We start from the raw sequence: 8,992 nt of genomic DNA on the forward strand, positions 1-8,992 counted from the left end.
CTAAACACTTTAAATATCCACACGTCCTTATTTACTTGCATAATGTGGTAGGCTGAATGCTGCCCCCCACCAAGATGTCTATCCTAATCCCCAGAACCTGTGAATATGTTACTTTACGTTGTAGAAGGGACTTGGGCGAAAGGCCAAAAGGCCAGAGTGTTGAGGAGGAAAGGGCCAAGGGCCAGCGAGTGCACTAGCCTCCGAGAGCTGGGAAAGGCAAGGGTAAGGCTTCTCCCCAGAAGAAACGCGGCCCTCCTATCGTCTTGGTTTTTCCCAGCGAGTCCCATTGTAGACCTTTGACCTCCAGACCAGTAAGGTAAGAAAGTTGTGTTGTTTTAAGCCACTAGGTTTGTGAGGATAGCTTACAGCAGCAATAGGAAACTAATACAGAAAATAAGATTACCAAATAAATGCATAGCAATCATATGACTCTGCTATAATTTACTTAACCACACCTGTACTGTAACAATTTTAGATTGCTTCCATTTTTTTCTTGTAATAAATGCTGAAGAGACTGTTCTTATGAATAAATCTCGACACACACTTCTGATAATTTTCTCAGGTTTGAAAATGGAATAACTGCTAAAAATGATTGATTTTTATGTTTTAAAATAGAGAGTAGAGAGAATCATACAACAAACAATATTCACACACCAAGATTAATTTATTAACACTAGTTTTTCATATAATAAGTAAATAAGTAAATAAATAATAAATAAAATATAAGTGGTAGAGATTAAGTGCCCTTTAGTCTCCTTCACCTTTCTGCTTTCCCACTTCCATCTCTTCCAAGACAGATTGACAAATATGGAATGATTCACAGATGTGTGAGCCATCCTTGCACGTCGGCTGTGTTTACCTTCTCTGTGCTGTTCCAATTTTAGTATAATACATAATTAACAAAGCAAGCACCAGGGTTTTCTTTCAATTAAAAACAAAACAAAACAAAAACAAAAAAACTTGAAGAAACAAAGCCAAGGTCATAAATTATAGCTTGTTTATGACAATAACATTTTTAGATTCAAAAATATGAATCTTCATGAAAGTAAAAGAAGCATTAAGAGAAAGAAGAATAAGAAAAAGGCTAAAATGAATAATGAACTGATCATCACTGTTGTTTTCTAAATGTGCATCTGATGGTCTCTGTTTATTTTATCTTATATTCAGAGTATTAAAATATAAGTTAAATGTATGAAATCTTCAAATTATACACTTAGAGGAGCCATTTCTAATTTTGTCACAGTTCCCAAATTAGTCAGATTGGCCTGCATTCTGAACTGGGAAGAAAAGGATATTGTGTCCTTTACTGTAATTTTACTGTTTTATTAGGGTGTCACAGTGGCTACTTTACAATCTAATTTGATAATAGGCCCCTTTGTCCAGCTCGGCTGTAATTTGAGCAAGCCTCTACTTAAGCAGAACACAACTCAGTTATGAGGATGAAAATTCATTCCTACTTAGGATATCATAAAACTAGAATTTTGATTTAATGAACTTACCAAATAAAAATGTCTCAAATATAAGATTTTCTCAAGATCTGTAATTTTTAAATAACATTCCAAATTGCATATATGACACTGTCAGTTTATATTGAAACAATCATTTCGATTCACTTGGGAGAACAATTCTTTTATTCTGATCACTCTATTCTAGCACAAATTTTTAGATAATTTATGCATTAACCACAAGATACAAATTACTACCAATAAAAGGTATACATTTTCCTACAAAATATCCCAAATTCCTATAAAATACCTTAAATAAGCAAAAGCCTAAAAACTAGTATTTGTATAATACTTGAAACAAAATATTTATTAATGTTTTACATTTCATAAAAAACTAACATATACTGTCTTCTCAGATGAAGCTATGAACAATGTAGTTTGTTTATTAATTTGATAGAAATTTTTTAAAGAGTGGTAATGAATAATTAAATAATAGATGTCTGTATATTTTATTTCACACACAATGGGAGATTATATCTGTATTTAAAGGGCTAGTCTTTTTCCTGAGATAGAAATTATCTCTCTCTTTAAAAAATAAAAACATGACTAATCAGCTTCCCCATACAAATATTTTTTACTTATTCTGATTCATGCAACAAGAGAGAGAAAAGTTCTCACAAATGTCTCCAAAAAACCCTAAAAGTGAAACTTGTTTTAGAATTGAAAGGATTTAAGCTGTGACTGATAATAACTCATAACCAAGGAGGAGCTATTTAATGAGATGGGCTTGTCTTTTACTTGGCTATTACTTTCTAATTCTGAATTACAACACCTCGCGTTACATAAATGGATTTAATCTTAGAGGGATGTGCCTCATATGCAATTTATAATTTATGTTTCTGACTGTCTAATCTGAGTAATAAGAATGTAGAAACTTAGATGCTAGAGGTTTTTTTTTTTAAGAAAAACATCATGTATTATTTTATATATGTATTTTTCTTTTTCTTTTAAGCTTACTGTCATTTACCATGAAAAAATGAGAGATAGTAAAAAAAATGCATTTATACACATATGTATGCCTTTACTCTAAGACTGTTTTTCAAGTGTGACGTTAGGGTGACTTGCATCATTTTATCACCTAAAGAGCTCTTAAAAAATTAGTTTCCCACGTTCCACCTCAACTCAGACTCATTGAATCAAAATCCCCAGGCAGGGATATGAATCAGCAATATGCATTCAAAGCATTCATACTTGGTGATACTGATGGGGATAGGTCAAGGAGGATCTCAAAGTGGTGCTTTATGGGCTCATGTCACATTTTCTAAGGTTTGTTCTATAGAGCTTTAAAGTCGCACTAATATAATGCCAGATGTGTATCTATCATATAGTTTACAAGGCATATTTTTCAACTGATTGATAATTTGCAGATGGCAATGATGATGGATTTTTAAGTATCACTAAATTAGTTCAATTCCTACTTTGATAGGAGGGCAGTCAAAGTTACTTAAATGCCGACTGCTATATGAACTTGAGTGACAACCTTGGATTAGGTGTTATGCAACACTGATATTATTGTCTGCGTTATTTCACGTCCTCCTTTAATAAACATAAAAAACGCACTCCTTTCTCATGAAGATTCTGAGATGACCCTGCCAGCGTGTGTCAGTTGTGCCCTGGCCCATCAAGGGTCATGACCTTTTTCGTATTCTCATTAGTTCAGATGTTATTTTTTGTAGTTCGTATTTTAAAAAGCAGATTTTCCTTCCTTTCTAAATATAGAATGATAATATCAATTTTTTTTTCCTGTCTACACAGCTTTCTTTCCTCCAAATATCCCCTAGCCCTGCAAGAAGTACCAGTGTGCTTACCTGTAGAGAATCACATGTCCATAAAATACTATCATATGTTTAGATGCAAGTTGCCATTATTAATCATGGGACCAGTTCCACAGTTTACAAGGTTGTCTCCACAAGTCATGTGCTTGGCTGATGATATGAGACTCTGGGGTATCACTTGGAGTAGAGAAAGAGATCACTCTGTAGGTAGAACTCCATGACTATCCTTTGATGATGTTTTATCTGTATATCTCTCTGTCCTCTCTCTGGAATCATTCCGCGGTGCCGTCTCCAGAAACTATTTCACATGTCAGTTATAAGTGGCCGTCATTTGCTAATATACCTCTCTATCGAGACCATGCTCCTTTCTCACAGCTTTTCAAAGATCTTCCGAGTCTTTAAAATGCAACCTCCTGATTTTTATCTTTCAGTGCGCTTTCCTCCATTCAAGCAGGAGTTCCTTTGTTCTCCTGTCTTCACTCGTTCTCTACCTCCATATTTAGATACTGCCAAGGAAAATTGGCAGTATCTAAATATTGTGTGTGTCCTATGTCCTATAATGAAAACATTTCTTGTCTGGACTTTGATCCAGGTTGACCCGTATCAGGTAAATTCAAAAGTTAATCCTCAATTCCTATAAAGTATATCTCTTTAGTTTCCATGGCACACAGAAGAAAAGATAATGATCTTTTCAGCATCAGTGCGAAATACTTTATAGTCCATAAATGAGGAAAAGTAAGTAGGTAATGATCATCTAAATCCAATACATTAGAAAACTCTTACCCCTAGGTGTAACAGGATTTATGTGTTATGGAATATTTGCTACCTACATGATGACAGCATAAGGGGTAAGATTTCTTATTTGGGAGAGCTGCTTATTTTATCGAAGGCCTAAAATGGATATGGAAATCCAGATTTTCAAAACCTAAGTCATATTTACTGATGAAAAGACAAAGCATGAAGGAGAAATAGTAAAGTGAACTGAAACTAAAATGAAAATGAAAACTATTAGAAACTTTAATATAAGAAAGTCACTGAAATATTTTCAATACGCTATATCAGGAAGAGAAAGTAGCAAATAGCTAAAACTAGTGAGGCAGTACTAAAAACCAATAAGGAGGAAAATCTTCCTTAAAAAAAAAAAGAGATGGATGATTTAATCAGGACAACTAGAATTAAATCAGAAGAAGAGAACAGTCACAGGTACTAAAATAAGTCAGATCAGATTCTGTAGAGCTAGAAAAAAAATGGGTTATTGGATTCTTTAATAATAAATGGAATCCTCTAAGTATTAAAAGAAACTAGTCGACTTTTCCAGTTATGTGTAAAAAGCATTCGTTAACAATAGACCATGATCCATCAGTAGCATTTATTAAATTTTTTGATGCAGTAAGAGATTCTAAAGGCTCTTTTTGCCTTTTATTACACAAATTATACTGTGATTTCTCTGTCGATTTAAATAGGTCATAGAATACCTGAGTTTGAATGTTCCTTCATTTTGTGCAGAATTTTAACAAATACTGTGTATGTTAATGAATCAGCCATAATTAAATAATACCAATGTTCCACCACCAAAATAGAATGACAGTAAATTTCTATATATTTGAAAATACCTTACTCTGAGAAACTCAACAGGAATCTGTAGGAAAGCTCAAAATGGATAATAATATATTACCTGAAGGTCATTTTTGTTGCTCTTGCAGTTTATGGTACTAATCCTATTTATTAAATCTTTATAATAATATCCCATGTATTTCCATGAAATATCTGTCACCCTTTTCTATCTCTGGTTAATTAATAGGTTAGTTTTAGGTATGCACCCAATGTATAATACCATTGATCATATTTTTCTTTTGACAATCTTTTTTCTGACATAAATATAATTTCAGTAGTGTTATGAACTAAAAAGGTATTTTAGACTGTCTTGGCAACTTATTAGGGCATTAATATACCCCGTAACATATATCACATTATATTTCCTATAGAAATATTTGTTCTAGGTTAAAATTTGTGAATGACAGACTTAGACTTGTGGCGCACTCTGTCTCCTGATCAGGATTTTGCATCTTCCTCTCTTACAAGACACTGGCTAGGTCTACCTGGTTTTAAAACATCACAAAGTCTTTTTATCAAACTTGATCATATCATCTCCATCAGCTCTCTCTGAAAGCTATTTTAAATGTCTTTTCATTTAAAATGGGGATTTCTCATTAGGTTACTCTGAACTAATTTCCTATAAATTTGTTCACTAATCTTCTAGTACAATAGAATTTATCTAATACTTATTTAACAGAACAAGAAAGAACAGAAATAGTCTTTAACTTTAGAAATATTAGTTCAGATCTTCTGAGGATCACATGGGAGGAGAATATGATCTCTTGCAAAATTTTGGATTTGTCTTTTCATTCTGACCAAAAAAGGGGGTACCGTTAAGAATCCTCGAGATGAATGTGGTTGACATTAGCTTGTTTATATGCGTGTGTAAAAACTTGCTGGAGCCATCAAGTTTCACTTGATAGAGTGTACAGCTTGAAAGTTTCACCACACCCATTCTTGACTTCTCAAGCTTTTGCATCATGTTGCATATGCAACCCTGCCTCTTGCATATGTTGATTTTAATCACCCATGTGAGGTTTGGCCCTCATTCCTTAAAGGTGACTGTAGTTGTTATAACCTATTAACATTTCTCAAATGTAAATAGTGCATATTTGTAATTGTGTTGATATTAATTTTCCTTCCTAGCAGTAATATAATGTTTACAGCAAAAGAACTCTATGGTATTTTGTTATTGGAGAATAAAAGAAAAGAGAAACCAGAAATAGAAATATAATCTCTACTAAGAAAAAAATTATAGTAATAGTTAAGGAAACAAAGGAGACCAGGTTGCCAGGGACGTTCTGAAATAGGTGACAGTAAAGCCTAGATGAGAGGATAAAACCAAACTAACTGGATACAAAACAAAACAAAACATGCTTGCAAAATTAATGTCGTAAACAATATATTTTCAAGCAATCATTAAGACTTTTGGAGTGTTTTATGTTTTATGAATCTTAATGTTGAGAATAATTAGAGATTTTTTCACAGAGTATGTTAACATGGAATAAAAAATTAGATAAAAGTTAAATTTCAGACAGCAATCGACATCGTGTTCATATCCAGGTAAGTAGATGAGAAATTCAATTTTACTGACATATTAGTCATATAAATATGGCATCATAATATGTGTCCTAAGGGATTTATACTTAACATAATTTATTTTTCACTTGCTGACATAATTTTTTTCCAACTCAGTTCTTATTTGTACATATGTCCTAATTACATATCATTGTCAATGTTGAACAGCCTCAAATGGCTGTCAGTGGATGAATGGATAAACAAAATGTTGTATATACATACAACTAAGCTGAGGCTCAAAGTTACCTAAGATAGCTAGGAACAAGATCTTTATTATAATGTACCTTAGAGAAGATCTTCTTCAAAGTAAGCTTCAAAGTAACCACAAAATGAACACCTATAGTAGATGCACAGAAGATAAAGACAGAGGAAGCAAAGTATATCACTATGGAATATCAACAAATGACAAAGGAAGACAGCAAGAGAAGAAGAAAGCAGCTACATTTTAGCCAGAAAACATTTAACAAGATGGGATTGGTAAGTCCTTACATATCAATAATTACTCTAAACGAAAATGGATTGAATTCTCCAATCAAAAGGCATAGAATGGCTGAATGGATAAAAAAATAAATAAATAAAAACGAAAACAAAAAACAAGACCCAACTGTATGCTGCCTATAAGACACTCACTTCAGTTTCAAGGACATGTGTAGGCTCAAAAATGAAAAAATGGAAAGAAAATATTCCATCAAAAGAGAGGAAGGGTAGGTATACTTATATCAGACAATATAGATGAGTCAAAAACTGTAACAAGAGACAGTATAATGATAAAGATCAGTACATCAAGTGGATAGAACAGTTGTAAATACATATCCACACAACTTCGAATTACCTGCATATATGAAGCAAACACTAAGAGATCGTAAGAGAGTTATAGAGAACAATACAATAAAGCTATGGGACCTCATACCCCACTTTCAACAATGAATAGATCACCCAGACAGCAAATCAATAAGGAAGCATAGGATTTGAACTATACTTTAGATCAAACAGACCTAATAGATATATTCAGAACATTCCATCTAACAGCAGCAGTATACACATTCTTCTCAAGCACATGCAGAATGTTCTTCAGTATAGATCACATGTTAGATCACAAAACAAGTCTCAGAAAATTTAAAAATATTGAAATCACACGAAGAAACTTTTCTAACCATGATGGGATGAAACAAATGAATAACAGGACAACTGTTATTACATTAATATGTATGTGGAAATTAAACAACACACTTCTGAGCAACCAATGGGTCAAAGGAAAAATCTGAAAGTAAACAAAAATATATCTTGAAACCAATAAAAATGGGAACACAATGCCAAAATTAATAGCATGAAGGGAAGGCAGTTCCAAGAGGGAAGTTTAGAGTGATAAATGCCTATATTAAGCAACAAAGATCTCAAATAAACAACCTAACTTTACACCTTTAGGAACTAGAAAAGTAAGAGCTAACCCCAAAGTTAATAGAAGGAAGGAAATAGCAAAAATCAGAGCAAAAATAAATGAAATAGAAAAACAATGGAACGATCAACAAAAATAAGTTTTTTTGAAAAGACAAACAAAATTGACAACCTGAAGGCAGACTTACAAGAAGAGAAAAGAGTCAGAAACATAAAATTATAAATGTAAGAGGAGACATTATAAATGATAGCACAGAAATACAAAGGATTATAAGAGACTTATGAACAATTATATACCAACAAACTAGAAAATCTAGAAATCAATAAATCTCAAGAGTCACATGACTTATCAAATCTGAATCACGAAGAAATGGAAACTCTGAACAGAACAATAACAAATAAAGAGATTGAGTCATTAATCAAAAACCTCCCAACAAAAAGAGCCCAAAACCATATGGTTTCAGCAATGAATTCTACCAAACATTCAAAGAATTAACAGCAGTTCTTCTCAAATTCTTCCAAAAAAGTTGAAGAGGAGAGAATACTCCCAAATTCATTTTTAAGAGAGTAGCATTTTTTTTGATACCAAAGCCAGATAAGGATACTGCAAGAAAAGAAAACTATAGACCAATATCTCAGATGAACATAGTTGCAAAAAAATCTCAACAAAGTATTAGCAAACTTTCAACACATTTAAAGGTGCGTACGACATAATCCAGTGGGATTTATCCCAGGGCCACAAGGATGGTTATCACATGCAAATCAATAAATAGAACACACTAAACTAGTAGAATGAAAGATAAAAATCATATTATCATATAAATGACCCTGAAACAAATCTTTTAGCTTGTTTTAAAATCCTAAAATTCATATGGAACCAGAAAAGATTCCAAATAGCCAAAGCAATCTTGAGAAAGAACAAAGCTGGAGGCATCACACTTCCTGATTTTAAACTATATTACAAAGCTATAATAATGAAAACAGCATGGCACTAGCACAAACGTAGACACATAGACCAATGAACAGAATCAAGAGCCCAGAAATAAACCCACTCACATACAGTCAACTAATATTTGAAAAGGGAGCCAAGAATACTAAATTAAGAAAGGATAGTCTCTGGAGAAAACAATGCTTGGAAAATAG

At 32.8% G+C, this 8,992-nt stretch overlaps 1 non-coding gene across 1 annotated transcript; it reads right to left on the bottom strand.

The window, feature by feature from the left end:
* Positions 1-801: 801 nt before the first annotated feature.
* LOC120614752 (U6 spliceosomal RNA) lies at positions 802-907 on the bottom strand. Its single transcript, XR_005656067.1, has one exon. It is a non-coding gene; the product is annotated as a U6 spliceosomal RNA (small nuclear RNA).
* Positions 908-8,992: the final 8,085 nt, after the last annotated feature.

Source organism: Pteropus medius, unplaced genomic scaffold (assembly GCF_902729225.1).
Source record: "Pteropus medius unplaced genomic scaffold, Ma_sr-lr_union100, whole genome shotgun sequence".
NCBI classification, from domain to species: Eukaryota; Metazoa; Chordata; class Mammalia; order Chiroptera; family Pteropodidae; genus Pteropus; species Pteropus medius.